The sequence below is a fragment of the Atractosteus spatula genome, chromosome 25 (assembly GCF_055471065.1).
Source record: "Atractosteus spatula isolate fAtrSpa1 chromosome 25, fAtrSpa1.hap1, whole genome shotgun sequence".
NCBI classification, from domain to species: domain Eukaryota; kingdom Metazoa; phylum Chordata; class Actinopteri; order Semionotiformes; family Lepisosteidae; genus Atractosteus; species Atractosteus spatula.
The window spans coordinates 14,606,737-14,631,256 of NC_142730.1; the positions used below are offsets into that span (position 1 = coordinate 14,606,737).

General features: G+C 45.8%; 8 non-coding genes across 8 annotated transcripts; 4 read left to right on the top strand and 4 right to left on the bottom strand.

The window, feature by feature from the left end:
* Positions 1-4,685: 4,685 nt before the first annotated feature.
* Positions 4,686-4,758, bottom strand: trnak-cuu (transfer RNA lysine (anticodon CUU)). The gene has a single exon. It is a non-coding gene; the product is annotated as a tRNA-Lys (tRNA).
* Positions 4,759-5,806: 1,048 nt separating this feature from the next.
* On the top strand, positions 5,807-5,889 carry trnal-cag (transfer RNA leucine (anticodon CAG)). The gene has a single exon. It is a non-coding gene; the product is annotated as a tRNA-Leu (tRNA).
* A 4,685-nt stretch (positions 5,890-10,574) lies between these two features.
* On the bottom strand, positions 10,575-10,647 carry trnak-cuu (transfer RNA lysine (anticodon CUU)). Its single transcript has one exon. It is a non-coding gene; the product is annotated as a tRNA-Lys (tRNA).
* A 1,048-nt stretch (positions 10,648-11,695) lies between these two features.
* trnal-cag (transfer RNA leucine (anticodon CAG)) lies at positions 11,696-11,778 on the top strand. The gene has a single exon. It is a non-coding gene; the product is annotated as a tRNA-Leu (tRNA).
* Positions 11,779-16,463: 4,685 nt separating this feature from the next.
* On the bottom strand, positions 16,464-16,536 carry trnak-cuu (transfer RNA lysine (anticodon CUU)). The gene has a single exon. It is a non-coding gene; the product is annotated as a tRNA-Lys (tRNA).
* A 1,048-nt stretch (positions 16,537-17,584) lies between these two features.
* Positions 17,585-17,667, top strand: trnal-cag (transfer RNA leucine (anticodon CAG)). Its single transcript has one exon. It is a non-coding gene; the product is annotated as a tRNA-Leu (tRNA).
* A 4,684-nt stretch (positions 17,668-22,351) lies between these two features.
* trnak-cuu (transfer RNA lysine (anticodon CUU)) lies at positions 22,352-22,424 on the bottom strand. The gene has a single exon. It is a non-coding gene; the product is annotated as a tRNA-Lys (tRNA).
* Positions 22,425-23,472: 1,048 nt separating this feature from the next.
* Positions 23,473-23,555, top strand: trnal-cag (transfer RNA leucine (anticodon CAG)). Its single transcript has one exon. It is a non-coding gene; the product is annotated as a tRNA-Leu (tRNA).
* The last annotated feature ends 965 nt before the right edge of the window (positions 23,556-24,520 follow it).

Below are 24,520 nucleotides of genomic sequence, written 5' to 3' on the forward strand. Positions count from 1 at the left end.
AAAAGCTTGCTCCATTCCCTCTCCAGTCGGGTGCACATGGGTGAAGCAGCCTGACGTAGGAGACGTGCACCTATAGGCACGCGCGTGTCCCATACCTCTCCTGATTTAGCTCGTACTCCATAGGATGGAAGCGGCTGCTCTGGCTTTTTCACTCGAATATAATCTGATCGCAACAGAAGGCCGTGCAGCCCAGTGCTGGTTTAAGAATGCCTCGTGTCTTCAGGCCCCTATTCCATCAGGTTACCCCTTTGGAATAGTCGTCCGAAAATGACGGAAAAGGAGAAGCACGTAAGCTCCCACAAACTGCGTTAGCATTAGCGGTTGGAATCTGATGGGAGAAAAGCAACCCGGCTCGCCGTCAAGCAATCCATCCCTGGTCTCCCACGTGACGGGCGGGAATACGCACCACTATACTAACGAGGAGCGCTTGCTTGGCGCTTGAAGACACTTCCTCTTGCGGCTACTACTGTTTCCGGTTTCGCCTTTTATTTTCATTCCTCCCAGAGGAGCGCATGAAAACGTTTCCATCTGCGCCATCCTCACCCCTCCACTGCTATGGTCACTGCTCCTCCTGGTGCACTGCAAACACCTATTCAGTCGGTTCTTTCAGTTTGAATAATTAGATCTTCAAAGGCTGGAAGTAGGGCGCAAGGCATGCCAATGCCAAAAGCGTGGTTGTCTGCTTCCAAGTGTGAAATGTCGCTGGGGGACGCTGAAGACATGACTTCCAAGGCAGCAGGTCCAAGCGATTTAGCGTTTGTACAAGAAGCAGGAAGAGAGAAACGGCACTCCGCCTTTTTCTGGGCAGGCGCACGGCGACACGAGAAGGACGCCGTAGTCGGCAGGATTCGACCCGGCGCGGGGAGAGCCCAATGGCTTTCTAGTCCATCGCCTTAACCGCTCGGCCACAACTACAGGGAGCGCCGCCGCCGCCGTCTTGCGATCATTTAACACGGAGGGCGAGGCGGCGGAGGTAACCTTTTTCAACGTCGCTCTCCGTTTCAAAAAAAAAAAAGGCAAATGACATGCTAGCACTCAGACACCCCTCAGAAGATTGAAGGGTGGCTTAAAGCTGGAATGATTAGGTCTCCCCGCTCCGACACCAAAATGGAACTTCGTTAGGCAGAGAGAAAGCAACATCGGAGGAGCGTGAACGAGACTTTCGAAGCTGCTCCACACGGCACTTTGAATCGCAGACATAGCAGTGTTAGAGGCAGGAATCGCCTTTGCGAACGCGATGAGAAACAGAACGCAAGCTCAGGTCCTGCGGTTTAATAAGCAGGCACGGCTTTCATGCGACTGCACATTTCTTTTCTGGAGCGAGTTGACTTTCAGCTTCAAGAAATTCACACAACTTCCGAAATCCGAAATACAAATCTGGCTCATCGCTGCACAAGAAATGCCGCCGGCTGGCAAGAAAATGACAGCGATGTTTTTCCTTAACGACAAACTTCCCATGGAGAAAAACAACGGCGGTGTGTCGTGGAAATTTAACTATCAAGGAAGCCACAAGAGAGAGTTCTCACCTGAGTAAGGTCTTTATTTCAATATTGCAATATTGGGAGCCCTGTTGCCACTTCGCAAAGTGCAACCAGAGACTCAATTTGTCACAAGCAGTACAGGGTTTTTATAAGACGTTGCGCTGTAAAAAAGCTCAGTGCTTTGTCCCTTCAAAAACTTCCCCTTTCCCTAAGACAAAACAGATTACATCATAGAGCGAGAGAAGAAGCACTAGATTTGTTATTCAAAGCTTATCAGTTACTTTCGGCTAATTCTAACGAACCAGACAGCATATATTGTTTTGGTACATTGTCTTCTAAAGTAACCCAAACAGTGTACTTTGTTGACGCACTGTTTTCTAAAATTCTGCACGTACTGTAGCACAGCAATTACATCCTTGAAATATATTATCTAAAAGCACCAATATATTTTTTTCAAAGCTCTCTACATTTTAAGAATCAATTTACTTATTAGATTTCCACTTCAATTCCCTCCTTTTTATTCTTGAAAATGATTAAAAGTTAGATTCTTCATATGGACTCCCAGGAGGCTCCCATACTTCGGATTCTTGCGTTCTTATCAGAACATACTGATGCGCAAACATATTCATTACCATATTTGAAAAGCATTGGAATAATACATGTCATATAGCAACATAAAAACAGGAAGACAAGTATCACAGCCCCTATAATCGGTGTTAGTAACTTAAAGAAAAACATTTCCCCTGGCCCAAACAGTGATTCTAACCAGGAGAGAAATGGGTGAGGCTGTAGAATGAGGCATTAAAGCACATACATAACAAGATGCATTACATTTCTTTAACTTTAACTGTTCTTCTAGTTGTTGTATCTGCCTGGTACTAAAACTACCATTTTCTGGAAAACCTAACTTACTCCACGATGGAAGACACTTTATTCCCCTTTCTCCAAATTCCCTGTACATGTACTTCGCTGGACCGCTCGGTCCTGTTTCCGTCTTCGAATTTTCATTTCCCATTTTTACCGATCGGTGCCTTACTTTAGAACCTTATCACATTAACTACTCCGCAGAGCAAAAACCACACGTCTGTGTTAAGATAAGTTCTTTATGAGTCCCGGACTCATCAAACCCGCGTGAGAACACCCTCACCGGCCTGCTCTTTCTCTGCTATAAGACCACAGAAAAAATTCTTATAAATCGTCTTAAAACAAAAGTTCGTTAAAAGGATCACTTACTGACGTCAGACAGCCGTGAATTCTCCAGACGCGTCTCAGGAAGGACAAACAGTTTATCCTCCGAGGTTCGTCCAATTTGCTAAAATTGTCCGGCTCCGGATGGAGTTTCAGCAGCCGTCCGCGCTCAGGTTAGTGTCCCATCTGGGGTGCCAATTCTGTCGTGGAAATTTAACTATCAAGGAAGCCACAAGAGAGAGTTCTCACCTGAGTAAGGTCTTTATTTCAATATTGCAATATTGGGAGCCCTGTTGCCACTTCGCAAAGTGCAACCGGAGACTCAGTTTGTTACAAGCAGTACAGGGTTTTTATAAGACGTTGCGCTGTAAAAAAGCTCAGTGCTTTGTCCCTTCAAAAGCTTCCCCTTTCCCTAAGACAAAACAGATTACAACATAGAACGAGAGAAGAAGCACTAGATTTGTTATTCAAAGCTTATCAGTTACTTTCGGCTAATTCTAACGACCCAGACAGCATATATTGTTTTGGTACATTGTCTTCTAAAGTTACCCAAACAGTGTACTTTGTTGACGCACTGTATTCTAAAGTTCTGCACGTACTGTAGCACAGCAATTACATCCTTGAAATATATTATCTAAAAGCACCAATATATTTTTTTCAAAGCTCTCTACATTTTAAGAATCAATTTACTTATTAGATTTCCACTTCAGGTGCGTGTCTGTCGGCTTGATTCAGTTTAATGCAAGTATTCATTCTCTTTCTGGAATATACAGCTTGCGACAGATGAAATACAATTCTTGGCTTTTCTGGGTGGGTGCAGAAGAAATCCTGCCGGCTGCTTCTGGAAAAGAATTCCAGCCTTTTTTACTCTTTAACCAGAAACTTGCGAATGATACAAAGCAAGCGGGGGGCGTTTCTGTGCAGCTGTTAACTGAACGGCTGCTGGTTCAAGCCCACCCAGGGCTTGTTCCGATTTCAACATCATGCCCCCTAAAGGTAGACTGGATTTCTTTGCGAAACATTCACCCTTTGGACATTTCAGGAAAGGTGCGTGTCGATGCAAGACTTGAAAAGCTTTCCATACAACGAAAAAAATAGTGCTTTTGATTGAAGGAAACGGCAAGAGCAGTTTGAGCAGCTCCGGCCTCTCAAGCGCTTTACAAAGTGATCGGCACCTCGATAGGCAGTTTAGAAGGCTGAGAATGATGCTGGAAGCACAGCGACGTTCTAAAACCAGCGCTTGAAAAGCATCTGCATACATAAAATGTCCATTTCTCAAAAGCTAAATCTGCAGCTTCAGAAGATTGTCAGCTGTATGTTTTCGTTCTTTGTTTCCTTTTTTTACATGACAAGCTTTCGAGAAATGAACTGTCGTTTGTGATGAAGGCTGCATTCGAAATTGTGCATCTAGCTTAGTTCAATGAAATCGGAACGTGCGCCTGTCTCAAACGGATGGCTCTTTGCAGGCACACTACGGAAACCTGCGGGCGCAAGTTGGGAGAAGTGACTCTTGCAGAGTGTCGAGCTTCGAGAACAGGACTCCGCTCAGGAAGATATTGCCACGTGTTGAAGAGTTGCTTTTCGCCATTTCTTTCCCATATTTTTCCAGTGCGGTTCAAAATGTTACGTACGTACGTGTTACCTGCAAAATCACAGTGAAACTGTTATGGCGAAAAGATTCCAAATAGTTATTGTATTAGAATAGCTCTGCAATTTCTTAGCCTTCGTACACGCAGTGTTTAAGGAAAGGCTAGAGTAAATGAAACTGTAAATAGACAGGAGCTCTTATCAGTTTTCATACAAGTTATGATGGCTGCAGCTCCTATCTGCGTCAGAGTGACCGGAGCCAACGGATTGTCTGCGGAACCTTTGATTTATCTCTCGGGCAAAGAGATAGATAAGCCCTTTTCATCTCAGTTTCATCACACCTGTGCATTAAAGTTTAGTGCTCGGTACCATCAAGGTGTAAGAGGGTCAAGGATGAGCACGAAACTTTGTTAATAAGGAGACGGGCACCGCCCAACGTGGGGCTCGAACCCACGACCCTGAGATTAAGAGTCTCATGCTCTACCGACTGAGCTAGCCGGGCGCCAGGGAAGCAAGGGGTTAACGTGTCCCTGTTGACATCAATTGGACAAGGTATACTTCCTGGCTTTTCATCATGTGGTGACCGGATTCGAGAGTAGCACACCCTGTTCTTTGTTGATTACTGTACCTCAAGCAGCGCAAATGTCAGTAATCATTGAAATGTACGACCTACAATCTCCTCAGCATGCCCGCGTGGACTCCTCTGTGATCATCCTTCTACGTTCTGCTGTAGTTTTCATGCAAGTGAAAACCGTGCTCCAAATAACAACGGCACAGTTGTATCCTGCGGTAAGCATTCTTCTAATTCCATCGTTTTGCTCCAGGGAAAAGGTAGCGCATCATAGTGTTGATATTCCAAGGTCTCAGAGTCCGTATTGGATGGCTTGGATGCAGACATCGCTCAGAGCTCCCAGTATGATTTTCCCGAGTTCAGTTTTGCAGTGTCTTAGTGCTTTCCTGCTTCCAGTGGGTCTTTGAATGCTCTGCTAAGTAGAGACGTGACATAATTACTAATGCGACCGACTGTGCTGGCTGTTCCTGGTTAATAATGATTAATGCGAGAAATCAATATAAACATAACTGCTTCGATTTCGAGAGAGAAACTCAGAACAGAACTTAAGGAAAGGGAGATCCACACTACTTTAATGCACTTTGCTAACCCGATGGAATGCTTATGAACCATGCGTAAGACACATGTAGCAGAGGATGGTTTCGATCCATCGACCTCTGGGTTATGGGCCCAGCACGCTTCCGCTGCGCCACTCTGCTGACGGCCATCCTACGCGTTCCACCTAACTGCTCTTTGTATTTCCTACATAAGTGATGAAAGAGTTGAAAGTTTCAGTGACAAACGCAGACGTCACTTTGAGCGCTTGGTGTTTTGTAGCACAAATCATCACACGCTGCTCTACACTGGATTATAAAGGCCGACACATTTTCCAAACATTTTAATGCTGGAGTCACACTGTAGTATTAATAACAGTGCGATACTCGAAGAGCGTAGTGGGATCGCGGTGGCTCATCAGACCGCTTTGGGGGAGGGGGCTGGCGTCAGGATGGCCGAGCGGTCTAAGGCGCTGCGTTCAGGTCACAGTCTCCCCTGGAGGCGTGGGTTCGAATCCCACTCCTGACAAAAAGCTTGCGCCATTCCCTCTCCAGTCGGGTGCACATGGGTGAAGCAGCCTGACGTAGGAGACGTGCACCTATAGGCACGCGCGTGTCCCATACCTCTCCTGATTTAGCTCGTACTCCATAGGATGGAAGCGGCTGCTCTGGCTTTTTCACTCGAATATAATCTGATCGCAACAGAAGGCCGTGCAGCCCAGTGCTGGTTTAAGAATGCCTCGTGTCTTCAGGCCCCTATTCCATCAGGTTACCCCTTTGGAATAGTCGTCCGAAAATGACGGAAAAGGAGAAGCACGTAAGCTCCCACAAACTGCGTTAGCATTAGCGGTTGGAATCTGATGGGAGAAAAGCAACCCGGCTCGCCGTCAAGCAATCCATCCCTGGTCTCCCACGTGACGGGCGGGAATACGCACCACTATACTAACGAGGAGCGCTTGCTTGGCGCTTGAAGACACTTCCTCTTGCGGCTACTACTGTTTCCGGTTTCGCCTTTTATTTTCATTCCTCCCAGAGGAGCGCATGAAAACGTTTCCATCTGCGCCATCCTCACCCCTCCACTGCTATGGTCACTGCTCCTCCTGGTGCACTGCAAACACCTATTCAGTCGGTTCTTTCAGTTTGAATAATTAGATCTTCAAAGGCTGGAAGTAGGGCGCAAGGCATGCCAATGCCAAAAGCGTGGTTGTCTGCTTCCAAGTGTGAAATGTCGCTGGGGGACGCTGAAGACATGACTTCCAAGGCAGCAGGTCCAAGCGATTTAGCGTTTGTACAAGAAGCAGGAAGAGAGAAACGGCACTCCGCCTTTTTCTGGGCAGGCGCACGGCGACACGAGAAGGACGCCGTAGTCGGCAGGATTCGACCCGGCGCGGGGAGAGCCCAATGGCTTTCTAGTCCATCGCCTTAACCGCTCGGCCACAACTACAGGGAGCGCCGCCGCCGCCGTCTTGCGATCATTTAACACGGAGGGCGAGGCGGCGGAGGTAACCTTTTTCAACGTCGCTCTCCGTTTCAAAAAAAAAAAAGGCAAATGACATGCTAGCACTCAGACACCCCTCAGAAGATTGAAGGGTGGCTTAAAGCTGGAATGATTAGGTCTCCCCGCTCCGACACCAAAATGGAACTTCGTTAGGCAGAGAGAAAGCAACATCGGAGGAGCGTGAACGAGACTTTCGAAGCTGCTCCACACGGCACTTTGAATCGCAGACATAGCAGTGTTAGAGGCAGGAATCGCCTTTGCGAACGCGATGAGAAACAGAACGCAAGCTCAGGTCCTGCGGTTTAATAAGCAGGCACGGCTTTCATGCGACTGCACATTTCTTTTCTGGAGCGAGTTGACTTTCAGCTTCAAGAAATTCACACAACTTCCGAAATCCGAAATACAAATCTGGCTCATCGCTGCACAAGAAATGCCGCCGGCTGGCAAGAAAATGACAGCGATGTTTTTCCTTAACGACAAACTTCCCATGGAGAAAAACAACGGCGGTGTGTCGTGGAAATTTAACTATCAAGGAAGCCACAAGAGAGAGTTCTCACCTGAGTAAGGTCTTTATTTCAATATTGCAATATTGGGAGCCCTGTTGCCACTTCGCAAAGTGCAACCAGAGACTCAATTTGTCACAAGCAGTACAGGGTTTTTATAAGACGTTGCGCTGTAAAAAAGCTCAGTGCTTTGTCCCTTCAAAAACTTCCCCTTTCCCTAAGACAAAACAGATTACATCATAGAGCGAGAGAAGAAGCACTAGATTTGTTATTCAAAGCTTATCAGTTACTTTCGGCTAATTCTAACGAACCAGACAGCATATATTGTTTTGGTACATTGTCTTCTAAAGTAACCCAAACAGTGTACTTTGTTGACGCACTGTTTTCTAAAATTCTGCACGTACTGTAGCACAGCAATTACATCCTTGAAATATATTATCTAAAAGCACCAATATATTTTTTTCAAAGCTCTCTACATTTTAAGAATCAATTTACTTATTAGATTTCCACTTCAATTCCCTCCTTTTTATTCTTGAAAATGATTAAAAGTTAGATTCTTCATATGGACTCCCAGGAGGCTCCCATACTTCGGATTCTTGCGTTCTTATCAGAACATACTGATGCGCAAACATATTCATTACCATATTTGAAAAGCATTGGAATAATACATGTCATATAGCAACATAAAAACAGGAAGACAAGTATCACAGCCCCTATAATCGGTGTTAGTAACTTAAAGAAAAACATTCCCCCTGGCCCAAACAGTGATTCTAACCAGGAGAGAAATGGGTGAGGCTGTAGAATGAGGCATTAAAGCACATACATAACAAGATGCATTACATTTCTTTAACTTTAACTGTTCTTCTAGTTGTTGTATCTGCCTGGTACTAAAACTACCATTTTCTGGAAAACCTAACTTACTCCACGATGGAAGACACTTTATTCCCCTTTCTCCAAATTCCCTGTACATGTACTTCGCTGGACCGCTCGGTCCTGTTTCCGTCTTCGAATTTTCATTTCCCATTTTTACCGATCGGTGCCTTACTTTAGAACCTTATCACATTAACTACTCCGCAGAGCAAAAACCACACGTCTGTGTTAAGATAAGTTCTTTATGAGTCCCGGACTCATCAAACCCGCGTGAGAACACCCTCACCGGCCTGCTCTTTCTCTGCTATAAGACCACAGAAAAAATTCTTATAAATCGTCTTAAAACAAAAGTTCGTTAAAAGGATCACTTACTGACGTCAGACAGCCGTGAATTCTCCAGACGCGTCTCAGGAAGGACAAACAGTTTATCCTCCGAGGTTCGTCCAATTTGCTAAAATTGTCCGGCTCCGGATGGAGTTTCAGCAGCCGTCCGCGCTCAGGTTAGTGTCCCATCTGGGGTGCCAATTCTGTCGTGGAAATTTAACTATCAAGGAAGCCACAAGAGAGAGTTCTCACCTGAGTAAGGTCTTTATTTCAATATTGCAATATTGGGAGCCCTGTTGCCACTTCGCAAAGTGCAACCGGAGACTCAATTTGTTACAAGCAGTACAGGGTTTTTATAAGACGTTGCGCTGTAAAAAAGCTCAGTGCTTTGTCCCTTCAAAAGCTTCCCCTTTCCCTAAGACAAAACAGATTACAACATAGAACGAGAGAAGAAGCACTAGATTTGTTATTCAAAGCTTATCAGTTACTTTCGGCTAATTCTAACGACCCAGACAGCATATATTGTTTTGGTACATTGTCTTCTAAAGTTACCCAAACAGTGTACTTTGTTGACGCACTGTATTCTAAAGTTCTGCACGTACTGTAGCACAGCAATTACATCCTTGAAATATATTATCTAAAAGCACCAATATATTTTTTTCAAAGCTCTCTACATTTTAAGAATCAATTTACTTATTAGATTTCCACTTCAGGTGCGTGTCTGTCGGCTTGATTCAGTTTAATGCAAGTATTCATTCTCTTTCTGGAATATACAGCTTGCGACAGATGAAATACAATTCTTGGCTTTTCTGGGTGGGTGCAGAAGAAATCCTGCCGGCTGCTTCTGGAAAAGAATTCCAGCCTTTTTTACTCTTTAACCAGAAACTTGCGAATGATACAAAGCAAGCGGGGGGCGTTTCTGTGCAGCTGTTAACTGAACGGCTGCTGGTTCAAGCCCACCCAGGGCTTGTTCCGATTTCAACATCATGCCCCCTAAAGGTAGACTGGATTTCTTTGCGAAACATTCACCCTTTGGACATTTCAGGAAAGGTGCGTGTCGATGCAAGACTTGAAAAGCTTTCCATACAACGAAAAAAATAGTGCTTTTGATTGAAGGAAACGGCAAGAGCAGTTTGAGCAGCTCCGGCCTCTCAAGCGCTTTACAAAGTGATCGGCACCTCGATAGGCAGTTTAGAAGGCTGAGAATGATGCTGGAAGCACAGCGACGTTCTAAAACCAGCGCTTGAAAAGCATCTGCATACATAAAATGTCCATTTCTCAAAAGCTAAATCTGCAGCTTCAGAAGATTGTCAGCTGTATGTTTTCGTTCTTTGTTTCCTTTTTTTACATGACAAGCTTTCGAGAAATGAACTGTCGTTTGTGATGAAGGCTGCATTCGAAATTGTGCATCTAGCTTAGTTCAATGAAATCGGAACGTGCGCCTGTCTCAAACGGATGGCTCTTTGCAGGCACACTACGGAAACCTGCGGGCGCAAGTTGGGAGAAGTGACTCTTGCAGAGTGTCGAGCTTCGAGAACAGGACTCCGCTCAGGAAGATATTGCCACGTGTTGAAGAGTTGCTTTTCGCCATTTCTTTCCCATATTTTTCCAGTGCGGTTCAAAATGTTACGTACGTACGTGTTACCTGCAAAATCACAGTGAAACTGTTATGGCGAAAAGATTCCAAATAGTTATTGTATTAGAATAGCTCTGCAATTTCTTAGCCTTCGTACACGCAGTGTTTAAGGAAAGGCTAGAGTAAATGAAACTGTAAATAGACAGGAGCTCTTATCAGTTTTCATACAAGTTATGATGGCTGCAGCTCCTATCTGCGTCAGAGTGACCGGAGCCAACGGATTGTCTGCGGAACCTTTGATTTATCTCTCGGGCAAAGAGCTAGATAAGCCCTTTTCATCTCAGTTTCATCACACCTGTGCATTAAAGTTTAGTGCTCGGTACCATCAAGGTGTAAGAGGGTCAAGGATGAGCACGAAACTTTGTTAATAAGGAGACGGGCACCGCCCAACGTGGGGCTCGAACCCACGACCCTGAGATTAAGAGTCTCATGCTCTACCGACTGAGCTAGCCGGGCGCCAGGGAAGCAAGGGGTTAACGTGTCCCTGTTGACGTCAATTGGACAAGGTATACTTCCTGGCTTTTCATCATGTGGTGACCGGATTCGAGAGTAGCACACCCTGTTCTTTGTTGATTACTGTACCTCAAGCAGCGCAAATGTCAGTAATCATTGAAATGTACGACCTACAATCTCCTCAGCATGCCCGCGTGGACTCCTCTGTGATCATCCTTCTACGTTCTGCTGTAGTTTTCATGCAAGTGAAAACCGTGCTCCAAATAACAACGGCACAGTTGTATCCTGCGGTAAGCATTCTTCTAATTCCATCGTTTTGCTCCAGGGAAAAGGTAGCGCATCATAGTGTTGATATTCCAAGGTCTCAGAGTCCGTATTGGATGGCTTGGATGCAGACATCGCTCAGAGCTCCCAGTATGATTTTCCCGAGTTCAGTTTTGCAGTGTCTTAGTGCTTTCCTGCTTCCAGTGGGTCTTTGAATGCTCTGCTAAGTAGAGACGTGACATAATTACTAATGCGACCGACTGTGCTGGCTGTTCCTGGTTAATAATGATTAATGCGAGAAATCAATATAAACATAACTGCTTCGATTTCGAGAGAGAAACTCAGAACAGAACTTAAGGAAAGGGAGATCCACACTACTTTAATGCACTTTGCTAACCCGATGGAATGCTTATGAACCATGCGTAAGACACATGTAGCAGAGGATGGTTTCGATCCATCGACCTCTGGGTTATGGGCCCAGCACGCTTCCGCTGCGCCACTCTGCTGACGGCCATCCTACGCGTTCCACCTAACTGCTCTTTGTATTTCCTACATAAGTGATGAAAGAGTTGAAAGTTTCAGTGACAAACGCAGACGTCACTTTGAGCGCTTGGTGTTTTGTAGCACAAATCATCACACGCTGCTCTACACTGGATTATAAAGGCCGACACATTTTCCAAACATTTTAATGCTGGAGTCACACTGTAGTATTAATAACAGTGCGATACTCGAAGAGCGTAGTGGGATCGCGGTGGCTCATCAGACCGCTTTGGGGGAGGGGGCGGGCGTCAGGATGGCCGAGCGGTCTAAGGCGCTGCGTTCAGGTCACAGTCTCCCCTGGAGGCGTGGGTTCGAATCCCACTCCTGACAAAAAGCTTGCGCCATTCCCTCTCCAGTCGGGTGCACATGGGTGAAGCAGCCTGACGTAGGAGACGTGCACCTATAGGCACGCGCGTGTCCCATACCTCTCCTGATTTAGCTCGTACTCCATAGGATGGAAGCGGCTGCTCTGGCTTTTTCACTCGAATATAATCTGATCGCAACAGAAGGCCGTGCAGCCCAGTGCTGGTTTAAGAATGCCTCGTGTCTTCAGGCCCCTATTCCATCAGGTTACCCCTTTGGAATAGTCGTCCGAAAATGACGGAAAAGGAGAAGCACGTAAGCTCCCACAAACTGCGTTAGCATTAGCGGTTGGAATCTGATGGGAGAAAAGCAACCCGGCTCGCCGTCAAGCAATCCATCCCTGGTCTCCCACGTGACGGGCGGGAATACGCACCACTATACTAACGAGGAGCGCTTGCTTGGCGCTTGAAGACACTTCCTCTTGCGGCTACTACTGTTTCCGGTTTCGCCTTTTATTTTCATTCCTCCCAGAGGAGCGCATGAAAACGTTTCCATCTGCGCCATCCTCACCCCTCCACTGCTATGGTCACTGCTCCTCCTGGTGCACTGCAAACACCTATTCAGTCGGTTCTTTCAGTTTGAATAATTAGATCTTCAAAGGCTGGAAGTAGGGCGCAAGGCATGCCAATGCCAAAAGCGTGGTTGTCTGCTTCCAAGTGTGAAATGTCGCTGGGGGACGCTGAAGACATGACTTCCAAGGCAGCAGGTCCAAGCGATTTAGCGTTTGTACAAGAAGCAGGAAGAGAGAAACGGCACTCCGCCTTTTTCTGGGCAGGCGCACGGCGACACGAGAAGGACGCCGTAGTCGGCAGGATTCGACCCGGCGCGGGGAGAGCCCAATGGCTTTCTAGTCCATCGCCTTAACCGCTCGGCCACAACTACAGGGAGCGCCGCCGCCGCCGTCTTGCGATCATTTAACACGGAGGGCGAGGCGGCGGAGGTAACCTTTTTCAACGTCGCTCTCCGTTTCAAAAAAAAAAAAGGCAAATGACATGCTAGCACTCAGACACCCCTCAGAAGATTGAAGGGTGGCTTAAAGCTGGAATGATTAGGTCTCCCCGCTCCGACACCAAAATGGAACTTCGTTAGGCAGAGAGAAAGCAACATCGGAGGAGCGTGAACGAGACTTTCGAAGCTGCTCCACACGGCACTTTGAATCGCAGACATAGCAGTGTTAGAGGCAGGAATCGCCTTTGCGAACGCGATGAGAAACAGAACGCAAGCTCAGGTCCTGCGGTTTAATAAGCAGGCACGGCTTTCATGCGACTGCACATTTCTTTTCTGGAGCGAGTTGACTTTCAGCTTCAAGAAATTCACACAACTTCCGAAATCCGAAATACAAATCTGGCTCATCGCTGCACAAGAAATGCCGCCGGCTGGCAAGAAAATGACAGCGATGTTTTTCCTTAACGACAAACTTCCCATGGAGAAAAACAACGGCGGTGTGTCGTGGAAATTTAACTATCAAGGAAGCCACAAGAGAGAGTTCTCACCTGAGTAAGGTCTTTATTTCAATATTGCAATATTGGGAGCCCTGTTGCCACTTCGCAAAGTGCAACCAGAGACTCAATTTGTCACAAGCAGTACAGGGTTTTTATAAGACGTTGCGCTGTAAAAAAGCTCAGTGCTTTGTCCCTTCAAAAACTTCCCCTTTCCCTAAGACAAAACAGATTACATCATAGAGCGAGAGAAGAAGCACTAGATTTGTTATTCAAAGCTCATCAGTTACTTTCGGCTAATTCTAACGAACCAGACAGCATATATTGTTTTGGTACATTGTCTTCTAAAGTAACCCAAACAGTGTACTTTGTTGACGCACTGTTTTCTAAAATTCTGCACGTACTGTAGCACAGCAATTACATCCTTGAAATATATTATCTAAAAGCACCAATATATTTTTTTCAAAGCTCTCTACATTTTAAGAATCAATTTACTTATTAGATTTCCACTTCAATTCCCTCCTTTTTATTCTTGAAAATGATTAAAAGTTAGATTCTTCATATGGACTCCCAGGAGGCTCCCATACTTCGGATTCTTGCGTTCTTATCAGAACATACTGATGCGCAAACATATTCATTACCATATTTGAAAAGCATTGGAATAATACATGTCATATAGCAACATAAAAACAGGAAGACAAGTATCACAGCCCCTATAATCGGTGTTAGTAACTTAAAGAAAAACATTCCCCCTGGCCCAAACAGTGATTCTAACCAGGAGAGAAATGGGTGAGGCTGTAGAATGAGGCATTAAAGCACATACATAACAAGATGCATTACATTTCTTTAACTTTAACTGTTCTTCTAGTTGTTGTATCTGCCTGGTACTAAAACTACCATTTTCTGGAAAACCTAACTTACTCCACGATGGAAGACACTTTATTCCCCTTTCTCCAAATTCCCTGTACATGTACTTCGCTGGACCGCTCGGTCCTGTTTCCGTCTTCGAATTTTCATTTCCCATTTTTACCGATCGGTGCCTTACTTTAGAACCTTATCACATTAACTACTCCGCAGAGCAAAAACCACACGTCTGTGTTAAGATAAGTTCTTTATGAGTCCCGGACTCATCAAACCCGCGTGAGAACACCCTCACCGGCCTGCTCTTTCTCTGCTATAAGACCACAGAAAAAATTCTTATAAATCGTCTTAAAACAAAAGTTCGTTAAAAGGATCACTTACTGACGTCAGACAGCCGTGAATTCTCCAGACGCGTCTCAGGAAGGACAAACAGTTTATCCTCCGAGGTTCGTCCAATTTGCTAAAATTGTCCGGCTCCGGATGGAGTTTCAGCAGCCGTCCGCGCTCAGGTTAGTGTCCCATCTGGGGTGCCAATTCTGTCGTGGAAATTTAACTATCAAGGAAGCCACAAGAGAGAGTTCTCACCTGAGTAAGGTCTTTATTTCAATATTGCAATATTGGGAGCCCTGTTGCCACTTCGCAAAGTGCAACCGGAGACTCAATTTGTTACAAGCAGTACAGGGTTTTTATAAGACGTTGCGCTGTAAAAAAGCTCAGTGCTTTGTCCCTTCAAAAGCTTCCCCTTTCCCTAAGACAAAACAGATTACAACATAGAACGAGAGAAGAAGCACTAGATTTGTTATTCAAAGCTTATCAGTTACTTTCGGCTAATTCTAACGACCCAGACAGCATATATTGTTTTGGTACATTGTCTTCTAAAGTTACCCAAACAGTGTACTTTGTTGACGCACTGTATTCTAAAGTTCTGCACGTACTGTAGCACAGCAATTACATCCTTGAAATATATTATCTAAAAGCACCAATATATTTTTTTCAAAGCTCTCTACATTTTAAGAATCAATTTACTTATTAGATTTCCACTTCAGGTGCGTGTCTGTCGGCTTGATTCAGTTTAATGCAAGTATTCATTCTCTTTCTGGAATATACAGCTTGCGACAGATGAAATACAATTCTTGGCTTTTCTGGGTGGGTGCAGAAGAAATCCTGCCGGCTGCTTCTGGAAAAGAATTCCAGCCTTTTTTACTCTTTAACCAGAAACTTGCGAATGATACAAAGCAAGCGGGGGGCGTTTCTGTGCAGCTGTTAACTGAACGGCTGCTGGTTCAAGCCCACCCAGGGCTTGTTCCGATTTCAACATCATGCCCCCTAAAGGTAGACTGGATTTCTTTGCGAAACATTCACCCTTTGGACATTTCAGGAAAGGTGCGTGTCGATGCAAGACTTGAAAAGCTTTCCATACAACGAAAAAAATAGTGCTTTTGATTGAAGGAAACGGCAAGAGCAGTTTGAGCAGCTCCGGCCTCTCAAGCGCTTTACAAAGTGATCGGCACCTCGATAGGCAGTTTAGAAGGCTGAGAATGATGCTGGAAGCACAGCGACGTTCTAAAACCAGCGCTTGAAAAGCATCTGCATACATAAAATGTCCATTTCTCAAAAGCTAAATCTGCAGCTTCAGAAGATTGTCAGCTGTATGTTTTCGTTCTTTGTTTCCTTTTTTTACATGACAAGCTTTCGAGAAATGAACTGTCGTTTGTGATGAAGGCTGCATTCGAAATTGTGCATCTAGCTTAGTTCAATGAAATCGGAACGTGCGCCTGTCTCAAACGGATGGCTCTTTGCAGGCACACTACGGAAACCTGCGGGCGCAAGTTGGGAGAAGTGACTCTTGCAGAGTGTCGAGCTTCGAGAACAGGACTCCGCTCAGGAAGATATTGCCACGTGTTGAAGAGTTGCTTTTCGCCATTTCTTTCCCATATTTTTCCAGTGCGGTTCAAAATGTTACGTACGTACGTGTTACCTGCAAAATCACAGTGAAACTGTTATGGCGAAAAGATTCCAAATAGTTATTGTATTAGAATAGCTCTGCAATTTCTTAGCCTTCGTACACGCAGTGTTTAAGGAAAGGCTAGAGTAAATGAAACTGTAAATAGACAGGAGCTCTTATCAGTTTTCATACAAGTTATGATGGCTGCAGCTCCTATCTGCGTCAGAGTGACCGGAGCCAACGGATTGTCTGCGGAACCTTTGATTTATCTCTCGGGCAAAGAGCTAGATAAGCCCTTTTCATCTCAGTTTCATCACACCTGTGCATTAAAGTTTAGTGCTCGGTACCATCAAGGTGTAAGAGGGTCAAGGATGAGCACGAAACTTTGTTAATAAGGAGACGGGCACCGCCCAACGTGGGGCTCGAACCCACGACCCTGAGATTAAGAGTCTCATGCTCTACCGACTGAGCTAGCCGGGCGCCAGGGAAGCAAGGGGTTAACGTGTCCCTGTTGACGTCAATTGGACAAGGTATACTTCCTGGCTTTTCATCATGTGGTGACCGGATTCGAGAGTAGCACACCCTGTTCTTTGTTGATTACTGTACCTCAAGCAGCGCAAATGTCAGTAATCATTGAAATGTACGACCTACAATCTCCTCAGCATGCCCGCGTGGACTCCTCTGTGATCATCCTTCTACGTTCTGCTGTAGTTTTCATGCAAGTGAAAACCGTGCTCCAAATAACAACGGCACAGTTGTATCCTGCGGTAAGCATTCTTCTAATTCCATCGTTTTGCTCCAGGGAAAAGGTAGCGCATCATAGTGTTGATATTCCAAGGTCTCAGAGTCCGTATTGGATGGCTTGGATGCAGACATCGCTCAGAGCTCCCAGTATGATTTTCCCGAGTTCAGTTTTGCAGTGTCTTAGTGCTTTCCTGCTTCCAGTGGGTCTTTGAATGCTCTGCTAAGTAGAGACGTGACATAATTACTAATGCGACCGACTGTGCTGGCTGTTCCTGGTTAATAATGATTAATGCGAGAAATCAATATAAACATAACTGCTTCGATTTCGAGAGAGAAACTCAGAACAGAACTTAAGGAAAGGGAGATCCACACTACTTTAATGCACTTTGCTAACCCGATGGAATGCTTATGAACCATGCGTAAGACACATGTAGCAGAGGATGGTTTCGATCCATCGACCTCTGGGTTATGGGCCCAGCACGCTTCCGCTGCGCCACTCTGCTGACGGCCATCCTACGCGTTCCACCTAACTGCTCTTTGTATTTCCTACATAAGTGATGAAAGAGTTGAAAGTTTCAGTGACAAACGCAGACGTCACTTTGAGCGCTTGGTGTTTTGTAGCACAAATCATCACACGCTGCTCTACACTGGATTATAAAGGCCGACACATTTTCCAAACATTTTAATGCTGGAGTCACACTGTAGTATTAATAACAGTGCGATACTCGAAGAGCGTAGTGGGATCGCGGTGGCTCATCAGACCGCTTTGGGGGAGGGGGCTGGCGTCAGGATGGCCGAGCGGTCTAAGGCGCTGCGTTCAGGTCACAGTCTCCCCTGGAGGCGTGGGTTCGAATCCCACTCCTGACAAAAAGCTTGCGCCATTCCCTCTCCAGTCGGGTGCACATGGGTGAAGCAGCCTGACGTAGGAGACGTGCACCTATAGGCACGCGCGTGTCCCATACCTCTCCTGATTTAGCTCGTACTCCATAGGATGGAAGCGGCTGCTCTGGCTTTTTCACTCGAATATAATCTGATCGCAACAGAAGGCCGTGCAGCCCAGTGCTGGTTTAAGAATGCCTCGTGTCTTCAGGCCCCTATTCCATCAGGTTACCCCTTTGGAATAGTCGTCCGAAAATGACGGAAAAGGAGAAGCACGTAAGCTCCCACAAACTGCGTTAGCATTAGCGGTTGGAATCTGATGGGAGAAAAGCAACCCGGCTCGCCGTCAAGCAATCCATCCCTGGTCTCCCACGTGACGGGCGGGAATACGCATCACTATACTAACGAGGAGCGCTTGCTTGGCGCTTGAAGACACTTCCTCTTGCGGCTACTACTGTTTCCGGTTTCGCCTTTTATTTTCATTCCTCCCAGAGGAGCGCATGAAAACGTTTCCATCTGCGCCATCCTCACCCCTCCACTGCTATGGTCACTGCTCCTCCTGGTGCACTGCAAACACCTATTCAGTCGGTTCTTTCAGTTTGAATAATTAGATCTTCAAAGGCTGGAAGTAGGGCGCAAGGCATGCCAATGCCAAAAGCGTGGTTGTCTGCTTCCAAGTGTGAAATGTCGCTGGGGGACGCTGAAGACATGACTTCCAAGGCAGCAGGTCCAAGCGATTTAGCGTTTGTACAAGAAGCAGGAAGAGAGAAACGGCACTCCGCCTTTTTCTGGGCAGGCGCACGGCGACACGAGAAGGACGCCGTAGTCGGCAGGATTCGACCCGGCGCGGGGAGAGCCCAATGGCTTTCTAGTCCATCGCCTTAACCGCTCGGCCACAACTACAGGGAGCGCCGCCGCCGCCGTCTTGCGATCATTTAACACGGAGGGCGAGGCGGCGGAGGTAACCTTTTTCAACGTCGCTCTCCGTTTCAAAAAAAAAAAAGGCAAATGACATGCTAGCACTCAGACACCCCTCAGAAGATTGAAGGGTGGCTTAAAGCTGGAATGATTAGGTCTCCCCGCTCCGACACCAAAATGGAACTTCGTTAGGCAGAGAGAAAGCAACATCGGAGGAGCGTGAACGAGACTTTCGAAGCTGCTCCACACGGCACTTTGAATCGCAGACATAGCAGTGTTAGAGGCAGGAATCGCCTTTGCGAACGCGATGAGAAACAGAACGCAAGCTCAGGTCCTGCGGTTTAATAAGCAGGCACGGCTTTCATGCGACTGCACATTTCTTTTCTGGAGCGAGTTGACTTTCAGCTTCAAGAAATTCACACAACTTCCGAAATCCGAAATACAAATCTGGCTCATCGCTGCACAAGAAATGCCGCCGGCTGGCAAGAAAATGACAGCGATGTTTTTCCTTAACGACAAACTTCCCATGGAGAAAAACAACGGCGGTGTGTCGTGGAAATTTAACTATCAAGGAAGCCACAAGAGAGAGTTCTCACCTGAGTAAGGTCTTTATTTCAATATTGCAATATTGGGAGCCCTGTTGCCACTTCGCAAAGTGCAACCAGAGACTCAATTTGTCACAAGCAGTACAGGGTTTTTATAAGACGTTGCGCTGTAAAAAAGCTCAGTGCTTTGTCCCTTCAAAAACTTCCCCTTTCCCTAAGACAAAACAGATTACATCATAGAGCGAGAGAAGAAGCACTAGATTTGTTATTCAAAGCTTATCAGTTACTTTCGGCTAATTCTAACGAACCAGACAGCATATATTGTTTTGGTACATTGTCTTCTAAAGTAACCCAAACAGTGTACTTTGTTGACGCACTGTTTTCTAAAATTCTGCACGTACTGTAGCACAGCAATTACATCCTTGAAATATATTATCTAAAAGCACCAATATATTTTTTTCAAAGCTCTCTACATTTTAAGAATCAATTTACTTATTAGATTTCCACTTCAATTCCCTCCTTTTTATTCTTGAAAATGATTAAAAGTTAGATTCTTCATATGGACTCCCAGGAGGCTCCCATACTTCGGATTCTTGCGTTCTTATCAGAACATACTGATGCGCAAACATATTCATTACCATATTTGAAAAGCATTGGAATAATACATGTCATATAGCAACATAAAAACAGGAAGACAAGTATCACAGCCCCTATAATCGGTGTTAGTAACTTAAAGAAAAACATTCCCCCTGGCCCAAACAGTGATTCTAACCAGGAGAGAAATGGGTGAGGCTGTAGAATGAGGCATTAAAGCACATACATAACAAGATGCATTACATTTCTTTAACTTTAACTGTTCTTCTAGTTGTTGTATCTGCCTGGTACTAAAACTACCATTTTCTGGAAAACCTAACTTACTCCACGATGGAAGACACTTTATTCCCCTTTCTCCAAATTCCCTGTACATGTACTTCGCTGGACCGCTCGGTCCTGTTTCCGTCTTCGAATTTTCATTTCCCATTTTTACCGATCGGTGCCTTACTTTAGAACCTTATCACATTAACTACTCCGCAGAGCAAAAACCACACGTCTGTGTTAAGATAAGTTCTTTATGAGTCCCGGACTCATCAAACCCGCGTGAGAACACCCTCACCGGCCTGCTCTTTCTCTGCTATAAGACCACAGAAAAAATTCTTATAAATCGTCTTAAAACAAAAGTTCGTTAAAAGGATCACTTACTGACGTCAGACAGCCGTGAATTCTCCAGACGCGTCTCAGGAAGGACAAACAGTTTATCCTCCGAGGTTCGTCCAATTTGCTAAAATTGTCCGGCTCCGGATGGAGTTTCAGCAGCCGTCCGCGCTCAGGTTAGTGTCCCATCTGGGGTGCCAATTCTGTCGTGGAAATTTAACTATCAAGGAAGCCACAAGAGAGAGTTCTCACCTGAGTAAGGTCTTTATTTCAATATTGCAATATTGGGAGCCCTGTTGCCACTTCGCAAAGTGCAACCGGAGACTCAATTTGTTACAAGCAGTACAGGGTTTTTATAAGACGTTGCGCTGTAAAAAAGCTCAGTGCTTTGTCCCTTCAAAAGCTTCCCCTTTCCCTAAGACAAAACAGATTACAACATAGAACGAGAGAAGAAGCACTAGATTTGTTATTCAAAGCTTATCAGTTACTTTCGGCTAATTCTAACGACCCAGACAGCATATATTGTTTTGGTACATTGTCTTCTAAAGTTACCCAAACAGTGTACTTTGTTGACGCACTGTATTCTAAAGTTCTGCACGTACTGTAGCACAGCAATTACATCCTTGAAATATATTATCTAAAAGCACCAATATATTTTTTTCAAAGCTCTCTACATTTTAAGAATCAATTTACTTATTAGATTTCCACTTCAGGTGCGTGTCTGTCGGCTTGATTCAGTTTAATGCAAGTATTCATTCTCTTTCTGGAATATACAGCTTGCGACAGATGAAATACAATTCTTGGCTTTTCTGGGTGGGTGCAGAAGAAATCCTGCCGGCTGCTTCTGGAAAAGAATTCCAGCCTTTTTTACTCTTTAACCAGAAACTTGCGAATGATACAAAGCAAGCGGGGGGCATTTCTGTGCAGCTGTTAACTGAACGGCTGCTGGTTCAAGCCCACCCAGGGCTTGTTCCGATTTCAACATCATGCCCCCTAAAGGTAGACTGGATTTCTTTGCGAAACATTCACCCTTTGGACATTTCAGGAAAGGTGCGTGTCGATGCAAGACTTGAAAAGCTTTCCATACAACGAAAAAATAGTGCTTTTGATTGAAGGAAACGGCAAGAGCAGTTTGAGCAGCTCCGGCCTCTCAAGCGCTTTACAAAGTGATCGGCACCTCGATAGGCAGTTTAGAAGGCTGAGAATGATGCTGGAAGCACAGCGACGTTCTAAAACCAGCGCTTGAAAAGCATCTGCATACATAAAATGTCCATTTCTCAAAAGCTAAATCTGCAGCTTCAGAAGATTGTCAGCTGTATGTTTTCGTTCTTTGTTTCCTTTTTTTACATGACAAGCTTTCGAGAAATGAACTGTCGTTTGTGATGAAGGCTGCATTCGAAATTGTGCATCTAGCTTAGTTCAATGAAATCGGAACGTGCGCCTGTCTCAAACGGATGGCTCTTTGCAGGCACACTACGGAAACCTGCGGGCGCAAGTTGGGAGAAGTGACTCTTGCAGAGTGTCGAGCTTCGAGAACAGGACTCCGCTCAGGAAGATATTGCCACGTGTTGAAGAGTTGCTTTTCGCCATTTCTTTCCCATATTTTTCCAGTGCGGTTCAAAATGTTACGTACGTACGTGTTACCTGCAAAATCACAGTGAAACTGTTATGGCGAAAAGATTCCAAATAGTTATTGTATTAGAATAGCTCTGCAATTTCTTAGCCTTCGTACACGCAGTGTTTAAGGAAAGGCTAGAGTAAATGAAACTGTAAATAGACAGGAGCTCTTATCAGTTTTCATACAAGTTATGATGGCTGCAGCTCCTATCTGCGTCAGAGTGACCGGAGCCAACGGATTGTCTGCGGAACCTTTGATTTATCTCTCGGGCAAAGAGATAGATAAGCCCTTTTCACCTCAGTTTCATCACACCTGTGCATTAAAGTTTAGTGCTCGGTACCATCAAGGTGTAAGAGGGTCAAGGATGAGCACGAAACTTTGTTAATAAGGAGACGGGCACCGCCCAACGTGGGGCTCGAACCCACGACCCTGAGATTAAGAGTCTCATGCTCTACCGACTGAGCTAGCCGGGCGCCAGGGAAGCAAGGGGTTAACGTGTCCCTGTTGACATCAATTGGACAAGGTATACTTCCTGGCTTTTCATCATGTGGTGACCGGATTCGAGAGTAGCACACCCTGTTCTTTGTTGATTACTGTACCTCAAGCAGCGCAAATGTCAGTAATCATTGAAATGTACGACCTACAATCTCCTCAGCATGCCCGCGTGGACTCCTCTGTGATCATCCTTCTACGTTCTGCTGTAGTTTTCATGCAAGTGAAAACCGTGCTCCAAATAACAACGGCACAGTTGTATCCTGCGGTAAGCATTCTTCTAATTCCATCGTTTTGCTCCAGGGAAAAGGTAGCGCATCATAGTGTTGATATTCCAAGGTCTCAGAGTCCGTATTGGATGGCTTGGATGCAGACATCGCTCAGAGCTCCCAGTATGATTTTCCCGAGTTCAGTTTTGCAGTGTCTTAGTGCTTTCCTGCTTCCAGTGGGTCTTTGAATGCTCTGCTAAGTAGAGACGTGACATAATTACTAATGCGACCGACTGTGCTGGCTGTTCCTGGTTAATAATGATTAATGCGAGAAATCAATATAAACATAACTGCTTCGATTTCGAGAGAGAAACTCAGAACAGAACTTAAGGAAAGGGAGATCCACACTACTTTAATGCACTTTGCTAACCCGATGGAATGCTTATGAACCATGCGTAAGACACATGTAGCAGAGGATGGTTTCGATCCATCGACCTCTGGGTTATGGGCCCAGCACGCTTCCGCTGCGCCACTCTGCTGACGGCCATCCTACGCGTTCCACCTAACTGCTCTTTGTATTTCCTACATAAGTGATGAAAGAGTTGAAAGTTTCAGTGACAAACGCAGACGTCACTTTGAGCGCTTGGTGTTTTGTAGCACAAATCATCACACGCTGCTCTACACTGGATTATAAAGGCCGACACATTTTCCAAACATTTTAATGCTGGAGTCACACTGTAGTATTAATAACAGTGCGATACTCGAAGAGCGTAGTGGGATCGCGGTGGCTCATCAGACCGCTTTGGGGGAGGGGGCTGGCGTCAGGATGGCCGAGCGGTCTAAGGCGCTGCGTTCAGGTCACAGTCTCCCCTGGAGGCGTGGGTTCGAATCCCACTCCTGACAAAAAGCTTGCGCCATTCCCTCTCCAGTCGGGTGCACATGGGTGAAGCAGCCTGACGTAGGAGACGTGCACCTATAGGCACGCGCGTGTCCCATACCTCTCCTGATTTAGCTCGTACTCCATAGGATGGAAGCGGCTGCTCTGGCTTTTTCACTCGAATATAATCTGATCGCAACAGAAGGCCGTGCAGCCCAGTGCTGGTTTAAGAATGCCTCGTGTCTTCAGGCCCCTATTCCATCAGGTTACCCCTTTGGAATAGTCGTCCGAAAATGACGGAAAAGGAGAAGCACGTAAGCTCCCACAAACTGCGTTAGCATTAGCGGTTGGAATCTGATGGGAGAAAAGCAACCCGGCTCGCCGTCAAGCAATCCATCCCTGGTCTCCCACGTGACGGGCGGGAATACGCACCACTATACTAACGAGGAGCGCTTGCTTGGCGCTTGAAGACACTTCCTCTTGCGGCTACTACTGTTTCCGGTTTCGCCTTTTATTTTCATTCCTCCCAGAGGAGCGCATGAAAACGTTTCCATCTGCGCCATCCTCACCCCTCCACTGCTATGGTCACTGCTCCTCCTGGTGCACTGCAAACACCTATTCAGTCGGTTCTTTCAGTTTGAATAATTAGATCTTCAAAGGCTGGAAGTAGGGCGCAAGGCATGCCAATGCCAAAAGCGTGGTTGTCTGCTTCCAAGTGTGAAATGTCGCTGGGGGACGCTGAAGACATGACTTCCAAGGCAGCAGGTCCAAGCGATTTAGCGTTTGTACAAGAAGCAGGAAGAGAGAAACGGCACTCCGCCTTTTTCTGGGCAGGCGCACGGCGACACGAGAAGGACGCCGTAGTCGGCAGGATTCGACCCGGCGCGGGGAGAACCCAATGGCTTTCTAGTCCATCGCCTTAACCGCTCGGCCACAACTACAGGGAGCGCCGCCGCCGCCGTCTTGCGATCATTTAACACGGAGGGCGAGG